This window comes from Denticeps clupeoides, unplaced genomic scaffold (assembly GCF_900700375.1).
Source record: "Denticeps clupeoides unplaced genomic scaffold, fDenClu1.1, whole genome shotgun sequence".
NCBI classification, from domain to species: domain Eukaryota; kingdom Metazoa; phylum Chordata; class Actinopteri; order Clupeiformes; family Denticipitidae; genus Denticeps; species Denticeps clupeoides.
In genome coordinates, this window is record NW_021630119.1 from 22,143 (window position 1) to 44,284 (window position 22,142).

Consider the following 22,142-nt stretch of genomic DNA (forward strand, 5'->3'; position numbering starts at 1 on the left):
CCTGGATCAAGGTAAGGACTCTAGGTTTCACATGAAGACGAGATGTTTTATTCAAAACAAAACAATTTTTTACATTTTGGTATTATTTAACCATTACTGTAAAATCACAAACAGCAAATAAAGTAGCATGACATGTCCTGTAACCCTAAATCAACAGTTATTTTATATCTGTCCCAATTTAATAACGTTAATTAGTTGGATAACATCAATTCAAATACACACCCCTGCAGAAACTCCAAGGTTGATGCAAGCTCTGATGGGTAATGTATGTTAAAGCAATAATAGCTCCCAAACATCATGCACAAGGCAGAAATGAAGGAGGGGATGCTGTCGTGTATGATATTTCGAATCCACACTCAGCATGAACCTGAAGAATAGCAGGATCATCCTGAAAAATGACAAGCAACAACGACAAAAGATTTAAAAAAAAAAAAAAGAGACTGAGGACAAAGAGTTGTTGGTCTGACGAAACAAATTAAACACTTTGGGCATTTTACATGGAAAACATTGTATTTATTTAACTGAATCCTTAACACAATCACATATGTTAGCAATAGCATCATCAGTTAGATCCATGTAAATTTTTTTTATGTGACCGTAGTTTGCATAAAGTGTAATCCTATCCCAACTCATGCACATTTTGCATCTCTCCCACAGCTGTATTGTTGAAGCTGGAAGAAGAAGCTGCCCTTGTAACAACTGCTGCAGCAATAGCAGGAGGTGTAGGTGTGTTATGTACACGATAGAAATGAGCTAAAAGCTGCATGCGTACAAAATGTCCGCTTGCAGTCAGCGCCAACACATTTGAAAAAACAATGAGGTTCGTTTTTATGAACTCTACAATAAAACTGTCACGATCCGGTCCGAAATGGGGGTTACTCCGGTCCGGGATCCATTGTTGTCATGTGAAATGTTCCCTAATCGTTTTCACCTGTGTTAATTGTATAAAGCTGCCCTGTTCGTTTCTGTTCACCGTCAGGTCTTTGACGTTATGTTCCGTGTTCACCAGTGTCTACGTCTCGGATGTCTCCCCTGTCCTGTGATTCACCATTAAAACCCCTGTTTCGTGATGTCAGGTGAAAGCGTCCTTCATTCTTCGTTCCTCGTCACTCTCCGTCCTCCTCTCCGTGCACCTCTCCGTCATGCCCGCATGGACGTGACAAAAACACAACCCTTCAAACTCTATTGGTTTGCTGCAAAAACGGCAGGTTATCATATTTGTCAGACTAACAACCTGTCTATTATTATGGCATATTATTAAACTTTGCAAAATGCAATAAAAACCACTACTTCAAAATATGGAGTTTTATAAAAAAAACAAACTGGAAGAATTTAGTCTCAAGCTAATTAGACAGGCCCGGTGAGACGCTTTAGCACTAACTGCTAAATGCATCAACGATTAAAGAGAGAAGCTTGTATTTTCCACACAACCATCGGTCATATACTTCAAATTCACAGGAAAAAAGACGTTAGCTTGCCAGTGTTATAGACGTGACTCTCTGTGTCTTCATGTAGATCCAGCTCCACTCGTTGCAACTTCGCATAGCTGGCTGCTCTTGCAATAATTGCGTTGTCCAATCAGAGAACAGTTAGAAACCTGCAGCTTGGTAACTTGACAACACAGAGCTCACCTGTTTTTAAATTCAAACTTATACGTGTATCTTCCAATCTCAAAACCTATCTGTTTTCTCTGGCTTTTTGCTAAAGTCCTAGACCCTCATTTTACTTGATTTTGACGCAGTGTCAATTATAAAGTCCAGTTTATCACAGAGTCCCCCTGTTAGACACAGACAAAGTTAAATTCACCAGTTAGGCTGTCCTAGTTAGGGTACCGGGCCACTGTAGCACCAATATACCACTATAACCACATATTTCAGTATCAGTCGTACAGTGCAACCGTCTGCCGCTGCTTCTGTTTGTTTTTCTCCGAGACACGGAATCAAGCACCCAGACTACTGGCAGACCCCAGTGAAGAGACAAGCAGATACATCCTGGTTCCTGACAACTGCTTTACAAGGACAAAACATAAAACAAACCAGAGGGTCACCACAGCCACCACCACCATTACAACTACAGCTTCAGGGATCTTCAAATGGACCAGTAACATCATTACGGACACGTAATCTAGACCATGACACTGAATACATCCTGGACTTCTCCAACCCTACAACTGTAGGACTCATTATATCATATCCAACCCTGCACTGACACCATTTGCAGGCTCACTCTACCCTGGAAGGGGGTCCCTCTCTGTATCACTCCTTCCCAAGGTTTCTTCCTTTCCTTTTTTCTCTCTCCTAGAGTTTTTTTTGTGTGGAGTTTTTCCTTGTGTGCAGAAGGGTCAAGTGTGGGGGGTGTCAACTGTAGGGCCTGTCAAAGCCCATTGAGACATACTGTATGTGATTTTGGGCTATATAAGAAATAAATGTTGTTGTTGTTGTTGTTATTTTCGCGGGAATGTAAAATATACACTGAAATTCACACTTTTACATTTAGATTGGCATTAAAGCCTTAATATTATACAGTGACATTACCAACCATTTTATCATTTATAATAACAAAAAAATAAACTGGTAAACCGGTAGGGGGGCAGTGGTGGGGCAGTGGTGGCCTAGCGGTTAAGGAAAAGGCCCTGTAATCAGAAAGTTGCCGGTTCAAATCCGCCAAGGTGCCACTGAGGTTCACACGCGAACTGGACCAGAATGAGAGAGGCGTGTAGGAGGAAACAAGAGACCTCGGTGCGGCGGGATGCACGGAGGCAGGTAAGTTCCTCCGCGTTACTCTGCGAACGCGGGCGGCGCGAGCCCCAACACCACGCTGATGTTGTCGTTCGCATTTAAGGCACAAGACAGGACAGGACAGAACGGGCCGACAGGAAGGAGATCAGGTTTCGGGATTACAGACAAACCTGAACGAGCTTACTTGGTTTGAGGGGTGCTGAGCCGGGTGTGACAACGGGTGTCAATCAATGACCGAGCAGCCAGCAGCTGCTCTCTCGTCAATTTATAGGGCACACGTTACCTGGTTTCCGTGTTGCTCCTAGTCACATGATGGAATCATGTGACAGTACCCTCCCCTCCAGGGCCGACCCCCGATGGCCCCGAAGTGGAGGCGGTGCGCTGCCGGTAATCAGTCACCAGAGAGGGGTCCAGGATGAAACGACTAGGGATCCAGGATCGTTCCTCAGGTCCATAGCCAGTCCAGTGTACCAGATACTGGACCCCCTGACCCCTGCGCCGAGAGGCAATAATACGTTCCACTGAGTACGACGGTCCCCCGTCGATGATGCGTGGCGGTGGCGGATCCGGAGGATGAAGGGAGGATCGGACAAAGGGCTTAAGTTTACTGACATGGAAGACCGGATGGACACGGGTGGCAGGAGGGAATTGGAGACGGTATGTGAGGGGGTTGATCCGACTGAGGATCCGGAATGGCCCGATGTATCGAGGGGACAGTTTGTGTGACTCAGTCCTGAGACGTAGGTCTTGGGTGGATAGCCACACTCTCTCTCCCACTCGTAAGTGCAGTCGACGAGGGTGCCGGCGGTCGTGCTGGGTGGACATCCTTCGGGAGGCATCCAGGAGGGCCGACCGCACAGATCTTCAGGCCCTTCGGCAACCACGGATTAGCTGATGGACCGAGGGGACCCCGCCTGCGGGCACCTGGTGAGAGAAGATGGTGGGTTCATATCCATGACAGATTTCAAAGGGGCTATGACCGGTGGCGGAGGAGACTTGCAGGTTGTTTGCCAGCTCCGCCCAAAGGAGAAATCCAGGCCAGGTGCGTTAAAACACCGCAGGTATCGTCCCAACTGTTGGTTGGCCCTCTCCACCTGGCCGTTGGTCTGGGGATGGTAGCCAGAGGAGAGGCTGCAGGTCGATCCAATAAGGCGACAGAACGCCTTCTACACCGCTGAGACGAATTGGGTCCCCGATCGGAGACGATGTCTTGGGGGAACCCATGAAGGGGGACCACATGTCCAGAGATCAGCGGTTGTGGCAGAGGATGGTAGGCCGGGTAGGGCGACCAAGTGGACACCCTTGGAGAAGCGATCCACTATGGTCAGGATGGTGGTCATACCATTGGCCTCTGGAAGACCGATGACGAATTCCAAGGCGAGGTGGGTCCAGGGGCGATGAGGAATGGGAAGAGGAGTGTTGGGAGTCTTGGCCCGGGTACAGACGTCACAGGCATCCACGTATAGGCCTGTACGTCCCGCCATACCGAGGGCCACCAGAACGCCCGGTGAATAAAAAAGAGGGTCCGTTGGCGTCCTGGATGGCCGGAGAGCATGGAGGAATGGCCCCACTGCAGTACATCGGGCCGGCAGGTCTTTGGGACATACAGGCACCCGGGTGGGGTGTTGGTCGGGCCCGGGTCAGAGCCCTGGGCGGCCCAGACCTTGGTCTCAAGTGACCACCGGAGAGGGCCCAGGATGCGGTGAGGAGGAAGAATGGGTTTGGGGTCGGATGGTTGTGAGTCTGGGGCATGTTGACGTGACAGGGCATCAGCTTTCTGGTTTTTGGAGCCGAGACGGTAGGAGAGTTGAAAGTTGAACTGTTCGAAGAATAGTGCCCACCTCGCCTGGCAGGGGTGGAGCTGTTTGTTTTTTTTGGCTGATATTAGATTCTGATGGTCGGTCAAGACCAGAAACGGGGTGTCACAGCTTTGCAGCCAGTGTCGCCACTCGCCACTCATCTGACTGCCAGCAGCGACCGTACTGTAGCCACGGATGAAGCGACGATAGAAATTTGCAAACCCAAGAAACCGTTGCAGTTGCTTCAGCGTCGTGGGTAGGGGCCACGACGCCACTGCTTCCAGCTTCTTGGGCTCCATGGCCACACCCTGGGACGAGATGGTAAAACCCAGGAACGTGGTGGAGCGCTGGTGGAAGGCACATTTCTCCAGCTTACAGTACAGTCAGTGGGCGAGCAATCTCTTTAGTACTGCTCTCACGTGTTGAATATGGGATTCCAGAGTGGGTGAGTAAATGAGTACGTCGTCCAGGTAGGCCTACACCCACCGTCCCAGCATGTCCTGGAGAGTATCATTGATGAACTGCTGGAAGACGGCGAGTGCGTTGCATAGACCAAATGGAATGACTAGGGATTCAAAATGACCAGTGGGGGTGATGAAGGCGCTTTTCCACTCGTCGCCCTCTCGGATACGAATCAGATTGTAGGCCGACCTGAGATCCAACTTCGTAAAGTATTTGGCTCCCGAGAGGGCGTCAAGGGCAGTGTTGGTTAGAGGTAAAGGTGTTTGATTTTTGACTGTGATTTTATTGAGTCCACGATAGTCCACGCACGGTTGCAGGCCACCATCCTTCTTCTCTCACAATCACACGGAGGTGATTGTGAGAGGGCTTGGGAAGAGTTCCAGGGGAATGTGATGTTGTCGGATGAAGGAGTGGTCTATGAAATTTCCAGCCGCCCCGGAATCCACAAAGGCTGTGGTGTAGATGACTCGCTGATTACATTCCAGGACGGCCGGGAGAGTGAGTCGGGAGGTCGGTGGCATCAGATGTGGAGGAAGGGGCCTAGCTGACCACGCCGTGCTGATCTGCTGGGTGTCCCGTCTCCCCGGACGAATAGGGCAGGTCAGGCGGAGGTGTGAGGGGGAAGCGCAGTAGCGGTAGCGGCTAGGCTGCAGCTCGAAAATCAACGAGAGAGCGGTGAGGAGCACCAGCGCTCCGGGAGCGGCAAACTGGGTTCGGGAGCCGCGGGGGGGGCGAGGGCTCTGCGCAGCGCTCGCCGCTTCATGCTCTCGGTGCGCGACAGCCATCTCATGTACACGCTGCTGCAGGAAGCGAACCTCCTGTGACAGACTTACAAAAAGATTCTCCTGCCGCGCTATTCTTACCCTGTGTTTGATCTGCATTTATGAAATTTAGCAGACCTGAATAAATGGGTTTAGATGATGCATCTTTTTGCACTTTCACATCTATAACAGTCTGTTACATGGTACCTGAACATGGTGCATTGTCTGGAATTTCATCAATATTACAGCCATTACAACAGCATGTTTTCAAGTCCGACAGACCAACTTTACTGGAATTCAGGTTGTAAACAGGTTTTTATAACCAGTGTTGGATAGTAGTTTATTTAAGTATTTATTTACTAAGTATTTTTTATTTTTACTTTGATACATTTCAATGTCACTTTTTGGGGATTTGTAGTTTGTCTGTTTTCCAAGCTTATAATCACTGGGCCATAATAATAGATCTATTTTGTGAATACAGTAGTGTCCATTACTGTAATGTCCATTAGTCCATTAAAAACTGAACAGTTCAATTGGCAAGCACTCAGTAACTCACATTCAGTACTAACATTCAGTACTACAATTTTCATATATTCAGCTTCCAAAGACTATGCCAAAAAATAAAGGTGATCTGAAGCTACAGTTCATGAGCAGGACACTTAATCCTGAGTGTAAATTTTGTAAAAGTACATATATGATCATTTTAATAGTTATCAGCGGAAAAGCAATTAATGGCATTTCACTAAAAAGTGATGTCAAAAACTTACCTAAAATGAATTGATTTAACCAGTAAATGAAAATGAGACATTAGAGCCACAATTAACTTTTGATACTTTGAAGACAAATACTTTTGACGAAAAATTAAATGGAGGACTTTTAGTTTTACTGGAATAAAAAAAAATGCTGGGTTACTCTACTTTTACCCAAGTACATAGTTTGTGTAATTAGTGCACCACTGGTTGTAACCTAGCGACAATACGTACTTATGGCAAGCACTATGGAGGTTCTCTGAAAATGAGGTTGCAAATAAAGAAAAGAAATGTTCATGATCTTATTTCTTTGCAACATCAGGAAAACGGAGTGTCCATCCTGCACTGTGTAAACTTCCAGAGCCATGTCTTGGCACCCCAGATGTTCTGCAGGATTCATTTTTTGGTCTTTTGAGAAGCTGAAGCTGAAAAAGAAAACACACGCATCCAGTTTCTGCCTCACCCACACCATATACCCTTACAAGACCTCTCCATGGCCTCTTTAACTCTGTTCTCACATGGATGTTGCTGCTTCAAAAAAGATTCATAGCTGCTTCACACACATTAGTTGTATCACATAAAAGCTTTACCAAAAAATTAACTCTATTCTTATATATCTCCATTTGCTTTGTGCGACATCTGCCTATAGTTAAAAATAACCTTCCTGTGTCCTTATTCAAAAATCAAATGTGATGGTTTTTTGAAGAACTGTTGCAGTTAAAGTATTCCCTCTGAGGTGGACATTTCTTAAAATGCACACTACACCTTGTGCAATAACCAAGCCATGCTGAATTATTAATTTTAAGTGACAGTTGCCTTGCTGTATTGCACTTTGCATATGTTCAGTTTGAAATGTACCACCACAGAATGGCTCATTTTTATGTAGAGGATGACACTTAATAGAGACTGATTGTAATTATGACACCTTTTAAAACTCATGTGGATAAAATACAGTAAATGAAACTGCACCTCTTGGTTAAACACCACAGGCCGAATGCTAAGAACAGCCATCTGAAAACAACATGCAGTATTTGTAGGTAATGACCGACATGCCACCAACTGGGAAGAAACAGAAAGATAAAGATATGTGGAGCCAATTATTTTCCTGTTTTTTCTGAGGTTAAATAGATTTTTGCTTTTCTTCTTTTAAATTTTTTTTTCCTAAATTGGCCACTGCGTAATTTCAGCCAAATTACACTACTGATGGATGACATGCAGATATTGATGCCAGCTGAAAATTTATGTCAGTATTTTGCCTGCAAAGTAATTATCTGTAGGGAATTATGGCAGTCTACAATTTTGCTGCTGTCTGGTAAACAAGAAAAAATTTAATCAGAAAGTACGTGTTCTTAAGATGTGTTCTTCTGATGTTTCCTGTCAGATGAACTACATCTGAGCCTCTTTGCCTGCATACAGAGTAAATCACATTAATATGCAGCAAATGAATCTCAGACAAGTGAATGACACTTGTTTGAAAGGGAATAAAGTAATTTATTGATGCTACCTGTTCATCTAAATGAGTCAACATTGTAAGAGCAGCACTACCGACCCCGTCTGAGACCTGTTACAGACAGTGGTGGACAGTCACAAAATAAATGTAATTTGTTATTGCACCTAAGTATTTTTTGTGCATACATTTTACATTTACTCTAGTGCATTTCAATGTCAAAAATCCTTCTTTTTACTCCACTATGTTTTAAAAAGACAATCGGCCCTTTTTTATGTTAAAAAACCTGACCTTTGACTAGTTAGATCAAAACTAAGATACGGAGTGTATTTTCTTATTATGGTATGTTTTCAGCTTCAATTACACATTGTCATAGACTGTAGACTATATTCCTCAAGTTCCTCAGGGCAACTAAAGCACTGCTTTATGGCATATGTAGTTTGCTTGTTATGAGTGCTTCAAATTGCTTCAAATGATCTCACGGATGTAAGTCACACCTCCTTTTCATCTGCTTCACATGAACACTAAAACATATAACTGGAAGTGAAGTGACTGCCATTGTGATACAATGCAGCACAGCACAAATGCTTAATGGCTGTCCTTTTTTGTACTCGAATCATTTACATTTACAGCATTTATCAGACGCTCTTATCCAGAGCGACTTACAATCAGTAGTTACAGGGACAGTCCCCCCCTGGAGCAACTTAGGGTTAAGTGTCTTGCTCAGGGACACAATGGTAGTAAGCGGGATTTGAACCAGTGTCTTCTGGTTCATAGGCGAGTGTGTTACCCACTAGGCTACTACCACCCCAGCGAATCATAGTCTTCTCATGTTAGAAATTGTGTTTGCTGTCTAAATAGGTTGGTGGTTGTCTGTCTCAGTTTGAAATTCCCTTTTTTTGCCTCCCCTGACGTTGTGTACTTCTTCCCTCTCCCAAGCTATTACCTATTTCCAATTTGGGTTTCCCATCTCATTATGGTATTTCAAACATTATAAATAGTCTATATGAAATTTTAAATATATATGAAAATGTTCAATTAAACGGGACTAAGTGAATTGAGCCCAGTTAATTAAAAATGCATTATGTAGTTACCTGTAGTCATTACCATTCAATTATCCAATTTTCTTCTCCATAAATCGTAAAGAATGGGGACTCACCCAGAGCAGGGTGCCAGACAACTGCAGAATAAAATATTCTATCAATTTTATACGTGAAGTGTTATTGATGGTCGACGAGGAAAATAATGGTAGTCATGCCCCTGGATCATGGCAGTCCAGTGATTAAATCCATGGGGACATGGGACCAGCGCCGATGGGGGCGAGGTAGAGGGAGGAGAAGGCCTTGGGGTCTCTGGGTGTTGGCCTTGTGTGAGGTGGAACAGGAGGAAACGTACATCTTAAGGTCAGTGGCGAATCCTAACCAAAATGTTTGCCAAATGTTGGTCAGGATGCGGTGGCATCCAGGGTGTCCGACCAGTGGTGTGTCATGTTACCATTGTAGGACACGTGGACGGAGAGGGGGTGAGACATACGTAAGATTTGTAGCCATTGTTTGGGGTGGTGCCTGCCAGTGGCGCCTCTAGTAGTTTAATGTTTCTGCAGAAAAGCCTATGTTTCACAATTTAACTAGCAAACTGATACATCAAGACCAAAAATTACAAAAATAGAATTCATGAATATATTATTGGGTATAGTGAGATACAGTTTTCTTAATATTTATAGTTGCATTATTTGGGTTAAAAAAAGACACTACAGTTATTGAGAATCATGATGTGTAAAAATAATGTGGTGGCATGAGACCAGAGTAGAAGACACATTGGTTAATAAAAGATGTCTAGATTAAATTAAGACAAACAATTTTTCTGCTTAAAGTACACTATATTGAAAAATAGACCTATTAACCCTTATATTTTGTTCATGTTTTTGTAGGTAGGTAAAAAGTACCCTTTTTTATGTACCCTTAATCTGGCCCATGACATATCAAACACTTTTGACACCCAAAGCAGAGCACCAACAGACATTATAATCAAAATGAGTCCAGGGCCTACTAAAGGCATCGCATGCTCAAGACATCAAGAAAACACTGAAGCTGTTCATACCACCATCTGTTACGATCTGACTCTGGAGGGGGGACTCCGGATCTGTGGTTTGTTCTGGAATTTTATATTGTCTTTGTTCTGCTCCTGGTTGCCCTGATTGTGTACAGCTGTGGTCTTGTGTAAATGTTTGCTTATTGGCTCATTTCCTTCTTGGGTCGAAAAATTTGTCCAATGTTGGTGAGTGCTTCTTGTTGTAAACTCCCTATTTTTTCCCAGCTGTGCGAATGCTTCCATTCTTGCACTCCATCGCAGTGACACCATCTCTGGAAAAGGTCCTGCTTGAAAAGGCCAACATGGAAGGGAGATGGGTATTTAGCAGTAGCTGGACTGAGATTGAAAAAACACAGCTGGATGCTTCTCACTGCAGTGTACAGATCCGGTAATGAGGCTAATGCCATCTAATGGGATGATGAACCAGGTCCCTCTAGAACACAGGAAAACCCTTCAAGAGCACACTTTTTGTGGAAAGGTGGGGAGGTCTCTTGTAAATCCGTGCACGGAATGATGCCCAGAACCTAGCCTCTAAGACTCTGATAAGAGAGCTTCTGTCTACAACCACACCAGCATCCTGCCAAAGGTAAAATGGTTTAATTTTGCCCATGCTATAAATTGTTTGAGGCAAAAAAGGTAAACAGTCTTCATTTTCCATTAGAGCAAATATCTCGAAATTGACCATAACACCAAAAAAAACAACAAAAAAAACAGGTGGGTGGGTCGGAGGCCGGTGACCACCTCTAAGGGGGAGCGTTCCGTGGCTGAGGATCGGTGCTGGTTCCGTGCCAGTTCCGCCAGGAGGATTTGATGAGGCCAGTTGTGGGTCGGGTCAAGCAGTAACACCGGAGGTATGTCTCCATCTCCTGGTTGATTCTCTTTGTCTGACCGTTGGATTGGGGGAGGTACCCAGATGACAAGCTGACCGACACCCAAAGTTGTCCCCAGAAGTGGGGCCAGAATCGGGCAATGAATTGGTCGGAGAGGAGATCCTCTGGGGGTCCAAACTGGCGTACCATTTCGTGGAGGACTATGTTGGCAGTTTGGGCAGCGGTGGGGAGTCCGGGAAGAGCCACAAGAGCCATCCTGGAGAATCGGTCAACCAGGACCATTATAGTGGTCATCCCCCTGGCTCGGGGTAGGCCTGTGACAAAGTCCATGGATATGTGAGACGAGGGGTGATGTGGGCGAGGTAGAGGGAGGAGAAGGCTTTGTGGTCTCTGATTATCGACCTTATGTGCTGCACAGGTGAAACAGGCGGTGACGTACTCCTGTACATCGGCATCCAGGTCTGGCCACCAGAACGTGTGGCGAATGTTTGCTAGGGTGCGCTGCCTTCCGGGGTGCCTGGCCAGTGGTGTGTCATGCCCCCATTGTAGGACGCGGGGACGGAGAGGGGGTGAGACGTACGTGAGGTTGGGAGGCGTAGTTAGAGGTGGGGGGTGGTGTGTGTGATCAGCAGTGACTTCCTGCATGAGGGTCCAGTGCACGGGGGCTAGGAGGAAGGGCTGTGACAGGATGGGTGAGGGCTGATTGTCCTCGGCCTCCGGGACGTATTGGCGTGATAGTGCATCTGCCTTTACGTTTTTGGCGCCGGGGAGATAAGATACTGCAAAGTTGAAGTGGGTGAAGAACATGGCCCAGCGTGCTTGGCGTGGGTTGAGGCGTTGTGCGTTCTGTGGATAGGCCAGATTCTTGTGGTCAGTTAACACAGGAATGGGTGGATCTCTCCCTCCAGCCAGTGGCGCCACTCCTCCAGCGATAATTTTATGGCCAAGAGTTCCCTGTTCCTGACGTCGTAGTTTTGCTCAGCCTGGTTTAGCCTACGGGAGAAGAATGCGCAGGGGTGTAATTTGTTGTCTCAAGGGTTATGTTGGGACAGGACCCCTCCCACACCGGGACTGGACGCGTCAACTTCTACCGTGAAGGGGAGCTGGGGAACTGGGTGGACAAGGATGGGAGCCGTAGTGAAGAGTTGCTTTAGCTTGGTGAATGCCTGCTGAGCCAGGGGGTTCCATCGGAGAGTTGTGGGTTTGTTCTTGAGGAGGGAAGTCTCTGAAGTTACGGATGAATCTGCAGTAGAAGTTAGCGAATCCCAGGAATTGTTGGAGGTGTCGGATGGTGGTGGGCACAGGCCACTCACTGACTGCGGTGGTCTTGACCGGATCCATGGCGATTCCTTGGGGACTGATGTGGAATCCCAGGATGGAGATTTCTGTGGCGTGGAAGGTGCTCTTTTCTAACTTGATGAACAGACGGTTTTGTAGGAGATGCTGGAGGACTTTTCCCGCCTCCCGGAGGCCATTGAACGTGCCGGGGAGAGCGGCATCAGTCCACTCACTGTCGCTCGCCAGGGTTCGGAACTCAATCGCGAAATCACTTACGCTCCGATTTCCCTGGCGTAGCGTCATGAGCTGCAGTGACGCCGCTGGAGGCGGTCCAGGAAGGCGGGGACAGAGAGGCATCGTTCCACCAGCGGCGTCACCCATTCCAGGTGCGTCCCGTCAGCCGGGTGATAATATATGCGACCGCCGTTTCGTCATCGGGGAGGTGGGCGGCTTGGAGCCAAAAGAGCAGGCGGCACTGGGTTATGAAACCGCGACACTTCTTGGGATCACCGTCGTACAGCGGTGACGGTGCAAAGCCCGCCAGATTGGCGTGGGAGCCGCGGCCGCTGCGGTGGGACTGGGGACTGAAGGGCCGGGACCACCAGGTTGGGACTGCAGCGCATGGACCTGCGCCGACAGATCGGCGAGCGTGGAGCTAATTTGAATTAGAGCTGCTGCTGCAGCTGTGTGTCGTGTTGGTCCTGGATTGTGACGTGCTGCAGCTGCAGGGACGCGATCAGTTATCCCAGCATCTCCTGCATAGAGCCGATGTCTGCTGCGTCCGGAGATGGCACGCTCTTTCTGTCACAAGGTGAGTTTTGTGATGCATTTGCAGACATGCTAGGAGCTGGGAAGGAGGATCGGGGGCGTTTGGTCAGTGAGGGAGATACTGGTGGGGAATGGGGACGTGGAGGGAGCAGTGGACGCGCTGCAGCACGACGGGAAGTGAATTCGGGATCCGTGGGGATTACCGGGGCAGAAGAGAATCGGAAGACGGCGAGTTTCAGGATTGTCCGGGAACGTGGGCTGGACGGGAGGATGTCTTGGGCAGCAGGGAGGTAGGGGAACAGGGATTTCATCGGAGTCAAAAGGATCAAGCAATTCTCGGAGTCGGGGGCAGGCGAAGTTTGTTGTTCGTGGATCAATATCTCTAGATCGTAATGAAAGGAGCAAGCGTCTCGAATGAGGGATCTCATACAAAGAGCGTGCAGCATGTCCTCGACGCTGCACACTTCCGTTTCCTCTTCCGGGTCGTGGTCTTCCTGGCTGGTCTGGCGTTCTCTGGCAGGCTGGGTACGTGGACCAACATGGGAAGAGCACACAAACACAAGTAAGAACCACCATGGTTTTCTTCTGTGGATTTTTGACTTTTAAACAGCAGTTTACTGTAGATTTGTAATTGTTGGTGTCTTCCCATTGTAAGTCGCTTTGGATAAAAGCGTCTGCCAAATAAAGTAAAGTAAAGTAAAGTAAAGTTGTTTCTGTAATAGTCAGGTAGTGTCTTTTTGTTGGCATCATGGCAGGAGAATGAAAAAAGTAGATCATTGGTTTCTCACACACTAGTTTCACAGAATTAGGTGACTATGTAATTAACGTCAACTGAAGCATGGTGGAAATGAAGGAAGTAAAACAAAAGTCAGCGTAAAACCTTCTGACAGGCTTTTTCAAAGTTGTCAGTTCCCATTTGGATCAAAAGACCATGGGATACCAAAAAGGCCGGTCCATCACCCTGAGCTTGATGGGATTGCCTGCTGCTCGCCACAATCTCATTTTCTTATCAGTGTCTCTGTTAATTATTTTTTTTAATGGAGTATAGCCCTATATTCTCTTAACAGCTTTTTAAGCAGTGGTAGACCTTGAAATATGAAACATTTATTTTATATAGTTCAAAAGATGTACTTAACACATTTTTATCTGCAAGTTTTAGGGTGAACTTCTAGAGTCAGTAATCAATTAATTTCTGGCTTCACTGTCCATCAAAAAAGCAGCAGTAAGTATGGTTGTGTTTCAACTTTTGGCTTAAATGAATGCAAACATGTAATTGAGGAGATGACAAGGCATCTGAAGTTTAGCAGTCAGGTGCCGTCTAGCTGAGGCTCTCATATTGCACTGACATGTCCACATATCCACAAAAATGGAGCATCAGGTCCTGAGAGGGGCTTAGGCTTCATATTTTTCTGGCCAAGAAGATTAGGAGAGCTGAAGTTCATTGTGTGTCTGGAAGAAGAGACAGCTAAAGGAGCCACCCTCCCTATCGCCCATTTTCACAGCCAGAACTATTTATTTAGCTTAGGGTAAACTCCTAACGTGAAAAGTCATGACTCTTGTTTCTTGCTCCTTTTTTTCATACACTGCTGCGCCTGCTGTGCCCTAAAGCAATTTCATTCTGTCTGGGCAGTTTTATTTTTGTGTATGAAAGAGAAATTGTTAGGGAGCTTTAACCGCAGCGTCAGCTGGATTATTTGTGCTCATTTAAAACGAATGGCCGGTTCATTCTTCCTGACACACCATTTGTTTTGTTCCCATGCTCAGGCACAAACGCTGATGCTCCAGTTGTATGTTATCCCATGGCAGGCATTGTTATGTCTAACAAGCCAAGGTTTGGTGACAAGGCGAATTTCTGGTTAATACTATTAAAAGTTAATAGTTTAATGGGATGAGTGTTCTAGTTTAGAAATGGGTTGGAAGATAATCTATAAACTGTCAATATTCACAGGCCCATTAACATATTAAATACTAGTTGTTTCATAAATAAGATGGTGTTTGGTTTACTATTGATTCAATTAGCAGTGTGTCAATTTGCTTTTAAATATTTTGTGTATGTGTAATATATATTAGCCAATAGTGAATATTGATTTGTTTATCTCGGCAAACTGCCCACAGCAGGAATGCTGCATTGGCTGTATTCATGTTCCTCAACAGTAGATGATGCTTCTCCCAAGACACATGCGATAATCACTAGTTAGCTGTGAGCACAAGTTGAGCTGTGATCACAGTGGATGGTTCTATTAATGGTGCATTCATGGTTGTGTGTTTGTAGGGGGGATAAGCAAGTAACAAAAATGCTGGGATTTCATACATTATGTACTGAGTTAAATGTTTGCTAATAGTGCAATAATTCAATTCAGTAACTTCTGGTCTTGGTATGTTGGTATCATGATTGCCTGTGGACATGCTCTATCCTGGTCTTCATTAATTTGTCACATCTGAGAATGAAACATTGCTTGGTGAGGCTTGAGGGACATTCTAGCAGTACCTTGACTGTTGAATCACCTGAACAATTTCAAGGCATGTTCATTTTAGGCCATTTTAGTTAGGCGCAGTAGTGGCCTAGCGGTTAAGGTAGTGGCCCCGTAATCAGAAGGTTGTCCGTTTGAATCTTGAGCCGCCAAGGTGCCACTGAGGTACAAATGAGCAAAGTACCGTCCCCACACTCCCTGGGTGCCTTCATGGCTGCCCACTGCAGGAGTGATGGGTTAAAAGCAGAGGACACATTTTGTTGTGTGCTCCATGTGCTAAGTTGCAGTATATCACAATGACAATTGTGACAACACTGTTACTTCATCATGTTATAAACTGTTACTACAGTGTTATAACAACATTAAGCCATTATATTTTTAAAACTGCAGCTGGTGTCTATTTTAGCTCTACTTTAGCTCTGTACTGTTGTACTTTCTTCATCAATGGTGCGGTAAGGGGGCACTAGACATGTCTGATGAGACAAAAATATAAATGCCAGGTGTCACACCACTCATCACTGGCTAATACCATCGCTACAGTGAAGCATGGTAGTAGTAGCATCATGCTGTGGGGATGTTTTTCATCTGCAAGAACTGAGATACTAGTCAGAATAGAGGGAAAGATGACTGCAGCAATGTTTTCCTGGATCAAAACCTGCTCCAGAGTGCTCTTGAACTCAGATTGGGGCGACAGTTCATCTTTCAGCAGGACAATGGTTCTAAGCACATAGCCAAGATATTGATGGAGTGGCTTCAGGACAAATGTGTGAATGTCCTTGGGGGGCCCAGTCAGAGCCTAGACTTGAATCTGATTTAATATCTCTGGAGCGATTTTAAAATGTCTGTGCACCGACACTTCCCATCCAACCTGAAAGAGATTAAAAGGTGCTGCAAAGAGGAATGGGCCAAACTGGCTAAGGATAGGTGTGCCAAGCTTGCGTCATCATATTCAAAAGAACTGAGGTTGTAATTGCTGCCAAAGGTGCATTAACAAAGTATTGAGCAATGGGTGTGAATACTTATGTACATGTGCTTCATCATTTTTTTTTTTTTTTTTTTAAATGTGAGAAAATCTCATTATACATTATACAAAAACCTCACCAATATACATTATTGTATGTTGTGTGTAGAATTCTGAGAAATATACATTTAATACATTTTGAAAGGTTGTAAAAGAACAAAAATGGAAAAAAATAATACTTTCATGACACACTGTATATTATAGGTGCTGATTAAAATCTTTATTTAAGTAATTTAAGAGACACATTTTAAAAAAGAATCATTTGTACAACATAGAACCTGTGACATGCACTCAATTTTGCACTCTGTGACAGCAGCCATATATTTTACAGTAAAGACAGAGTGAGAGGAAGAAACAGGATCAAATAACCCAATTGTGGTACGGTTTAATAGGAAGAGCGTCAACCAATTCCGTATTCCTACAGTAACATGACCGGAGTCCCTGCCTTCACATCAACTTGCATTGCCTTCTTAATGCAATAATTAAAAAAAAAATATATATATATATATATATATATACACACACACACACACACACACACACACACACACACACACACACACACACACACACACACACACATATATATATATATATATATATATATATATATATTAATTTAATAACATATTATAACATATAACATCCTCTGTCCCTTAACCAACAAGAGATCTTCAAATGATGGGCTCTAAAACCGAATTCACATTTGGCATAAAATTATATATCAAAACAGATTGATAACAGGAAATTCTCATGTTACTAGGACAGGTCATATGATGTCAAGCAGTTCTTCCTAAACTCATCTCATCTCAATGGTTAAATTAAAATTCTGTGTGAAGTACACGACTCATCATTGCCAGTGTAAAGTCCTCAAGGACACACCACCTCCAGCACAGGCAACAAAATGAATTGAAATTAGTTTTCTGTGGTTCTGAAAAAGACATGAATGTAAAAAAACAAAAACAAACAAAACAAAAAAATCCAGTGCATCTCCCACTCATTTGCATCCCAGCAACATCCTGAAAATCAAGTAGAATGTTACAATAATAGTGTGTCAGAAATGTTTTTCTTGTGAGTGGTAGTACAAAATACAGCTTTAAGGTAAAAAATGCTCGAATATCACTCTGAAATGCTCCAGTCCAGACATAATTAAGGTCTCCAGTCATCTTTTTTCCTTTTACTCTGTGCCCAGAATAAACACCATGGCTAACAGGCATCTGAAGCTCCCCCAATTCCAAATGGCTAGATTTTCATGCATGGCCCTTGAACATTTCTTAACATGGATCTCAGTTGAAATCCCCACAATGCCACATTCCCTCCCTGGCCAAGAGCCAGCAGTGGTCTTAGCTGCAACCTGGTTGAAAAAGCCTTCAGATATTCGACAGACTCTTTGGTCAGACTGGTCTACACAATAGCCCTCTAGCACTTAACGTATTATGCTCCTGGTTTTCAGTACCAAACAGAAAACAATACATATAACATGCACAGATACATTTATAAATTTAAGCAACAAACTGAATTACATTAATCTAAATGAGTATGGACAATTAGGAAGACAAGTACAGTTGATATTTTTATAGTTTAGTACTTATTATAAGTTAAGATGATTTAATTATAACATACTAAATATGTACAAACTCTTACAAAGTCTTAATTAACACACTAAAGGTATAAAAATTGGTGTCACCCCCTCAGCCTTTCTGCCCTGACCTATATTGACTCCCATCATCATAGTTCTCCAAACTCTCATATCCCATGCCACTGTCAGTCCCTGCAACACCCTGCACTACCACACACATAAATGGACTGTGGGGCCTTGAGCCCATTTTAGTTTGATTCAATTGATTTCATTCAATAGAACACCTGGGTGCTCCAATCACCTTTATTTTGTGTACATTTCCAGAAGAGTTTAGTTTAAATTCGAATACAATGAACACAAGAAACTATAAAATCACATGCACCAATATTTCTTGTGTTATTACAACAGAACATGGAAACATAATTATTATTAAAAGGAATTTTATTCAAAAAATAAGCTCATTTCTATTTTGCAGGTCTCAAAATAGTTGGGACAGGGATATCTTTACCATGGCGAACCATCTTCTCTTCTTTTCAAAAAATTTAAAGATGTCTGGTCATCAAGGTTTCTGGAATTTTGGAATTTGCTCCCATTCTTGCCTGATTTAGGTTTTCATATTCAGATGAGAGCCGAGTCTAGTTGACGGGTGTCAATCAATGACTGAGCGGTTGGCCAATTGGCCATCTTGCAAATTTATAGGAGTCAAGTTACCTCGTTTCCGTGTTGCTCCAAGTCACATGGATGGAATCATGTGACAGTATGTACAAAATTGCAGTCAGGTAGGTAAGAAAAAAATTACTCTGTAAAGGTGAGGGAGGGTTATTTGGCTTGGGGGGAATGAATGCAGGGGGTGGCTCCAGTGCAGGGAGGGGGGTGCCTTGGGAACAAATGTTTTTCTCATTCATTGTGACCTGTATCCGGGAAAGCAAAGCCTTTGTCCCAAGGGAAGCCACTCAGACTCTGAAAACAGAGCATAGGAGGGGTCCTGCATGCTGTTCTTTGAGTTTGCTGCTCACACAAAGATGAAAGTGCTCTGATGATATTATTGCAGACTTTCAATGTTGTGCAAAATGGTCCTCTGTTGCAGGCTGATGGAGTAATAACAGCAAACGATGAAAAAACAGAGAACATTTTGTTACATCCTGATGGTTCTAGGGGTGATGGTCCGTAAAATACTTTATGATAATTCTAAAACAGGCTATGAATGTAAGACAGAAGGAAAATTATTTATTCATATATTTCTTATTATTAATAAATGCCCCAAATAAAAATCAAACAATAGTTACTGAGCAAGAACAGTGGGCTGCCATGACAGGCGCCCGGGGAGCAGTGTGTTGGGACGTTACCTTGCTCAGTGGCACCTTGCCGTATATACACACACACACAAGTACACACACAGCACAGGCCAAAAGTTTGGACACACCTTCTCATTCATTGTATTTTCTTTATTTTCATGACATTGGTAGATTATCACTGAAGCTATCAAAACAATGAATGAACACATGTGTAATAACTGTGTAAGATGGGACGTCGCAGAGCCATGACTTTCCTGTGCCTTTGTTGTGCATAGAGATTCAACACCTCTGTTTTGCATGTCTTTGTCGAACGGCATTGCAACATCCCAGAGTCAAACGTGTGAGGTGTTGACCGTCGGGACCACCTACTCTCTTTGTCTTCCCCAGACGGGAGGCACCGGGGGGGGTGACGTCACAAACAACAGGTTCTGATTGGTCTGTGACAGCTTCCTGTAGGCCAGGGGTATAAAGATCTGTTCACATGTGGAGAAGAGACTTTCTTTCTCCATAGTAAGCCTTCCGGCTTTTCGAGTCTTTTTCTCTCGCTCTCTCTCTCCCTTTTCTCTTTCTCTTCACTTTTGTTTTCTCTGTAACATTGGTACCTTTTTACATACAATATTCACATGTAACTACAATAATAATTTACTGGTGTTAATAAATTAGAAACTGTTCATTTTTAACCTCTATTGTGCCATGCCTCTCTCTGCCAGGTAACATCAAGTTGGAGTGGTTTGAATACAGTGCTTTTGTGTGTAGAGAGAGTTTTTTGCTCCGTTCTCTACCCACTTTTTAGAAATAGTGATTCTAGTTTCTTCAAAATAGCCACCCTTTGCTCTGATCACTGCTTTGCACACTCTTGGCATTCCCTCGAAGAGGTAGTCTGGACTGGTTTTCCAACAATCTTGAAGGAGTTCCCAGAGGTGTTTAGGGCCCTTTGCCTTCACTCTGCGCTACAGCTTACCCCAAACCATCTCGACTGGGTCCAGGTCCGGTGACTGTGAAGACAAAATTTTACTCTAAAACTTCTATATACTGTTTAGAAGTTCCTTCTAAAACATGCAGGTGATATGTTATGTGGGTGACAGACATCTCCAGCAGATGCGGATAAGACATTGATATACAAAAAATTGAGAACTATTTACAAGACTTTATTACAACTTCCTCATGCTAAACTTAAAAAACAGTTAGAAGGTAACTATCCAACCTCTCAGTCATTGATAGGACTCCTACACCACATGCACAACCATCAAAAACCTGGGAATCACAATAAACAATGACTCTTTCAAGAATAACATAATCAGCATTCATAAAACTGCATTCTTTCACCTCCACAATATTTCAAAGCTCGGACATACACTCACAAGGCATGATGCAGAACAATTGTTACATGGATTTGTAAGGACAAGAATAGATTACTGCAATGCTCTAAAAGTTAAAAGTTAAAGTGACTCTTAAAGTGACTCTACTTACTGGAAGCATGGCATCATCTTCCAGTTAAGTCCAACGAGTTCAAAATGCAGCTGCAAGAACTGTAACGAGAAGATTTGAATACATCACAACGATTCTGTCCTCACTGCATTGGCTATCGGTAATATTCGCAGACTACAAAAAATATTTTATTAACATAAAAAGCTCAACATAGACTGGTCCCTGATTACCTTAGTGACTTGAAAAGGAATTCTTCCTTTATAGTGGAGTTTTTCCTTGTGTGCAGAAGGGTCAACTTCAGGGCATGTCAAAGCCCAATGAGACATATTGTATGGAATTTTTGGGCTATTTATGGAGTAAATGTTGTTTTTGGTTGGACTAGCAGGTAAAGGGATTCCCAAATTGCCAAGGTACCACTGAGGTGTCACTGAGCAAAGAACCGTCCCCACTCAATGCTCCCCGGTGCCTGTTGCTTCTCACCAAGGGTGATGGTTAAATACAGAGGACACATTTCGTTGTATTCACCATGTGCTGTATTTCACAATGACAATCACTTCACTTTTAGATGACATTGGGATGTAAAAGACAAATGACCAAGCAAAGACAGGACGCAGCTAGGATACTTTAGGATCATTAACAATCAGGATGATCAGGCACACAACACAGGGCAAACACAAAATCCTGGTTCGGAGTTCCAAAAGATGACATTCAGTATCACATCGTCCTAAATCTGACCGCTTACTTCATTCCAAAACACTGTTGACTCCCACTGCCGTCCATTCCTGCTCTTTTAGACTTCCTGGTACAAACCCCCCTGCACCTGACTACGCCTGCTCTGTTTGACTTCCTGGTATGAACCATGCAACCCATTCTCCCCTGCACCTCCGACCCGCAATAAACTCAGACCCAGCTCTGCACGTCTGTCTGTGACTGCACACTCCCTGACAGTTTCTTCCATTTATCATATCGTAAAGATGTATGCTTTTCTGCTTTCAGGCATTTTGTCTTTTGATGGTTTACAATTTATAATTGCTGTTATAATGATTAATTCAAGCATAAATTGGCCCTGGAAATGGGAAAATAGGTACAAGCCACATATGCATCAGTTGGAAAGATTTTCAAAGCCTAATTTAAACTATCTGGTAATTAAGAAGATTATATTTCACAATATGAGTAGTAAATAAAATAAATATTTTTGCCACCAACTTTGTTTAATTTCTAATCCATTTCTCGAGACCTGACATTTAGATCACTTCTTCCTACATAGAATAATTACCAGTGACTCTTAATAATCTTTTTACGATGACTAAGTAGCATTTACTTTTTGAGGATTTAATGACCATTGAGAAGTTCAACAGATAAATTGGTTACATTCTGCAAGGTCTTTAGGTGTGCTGTCTCATGATAATAAGATGCTTAGGTTGT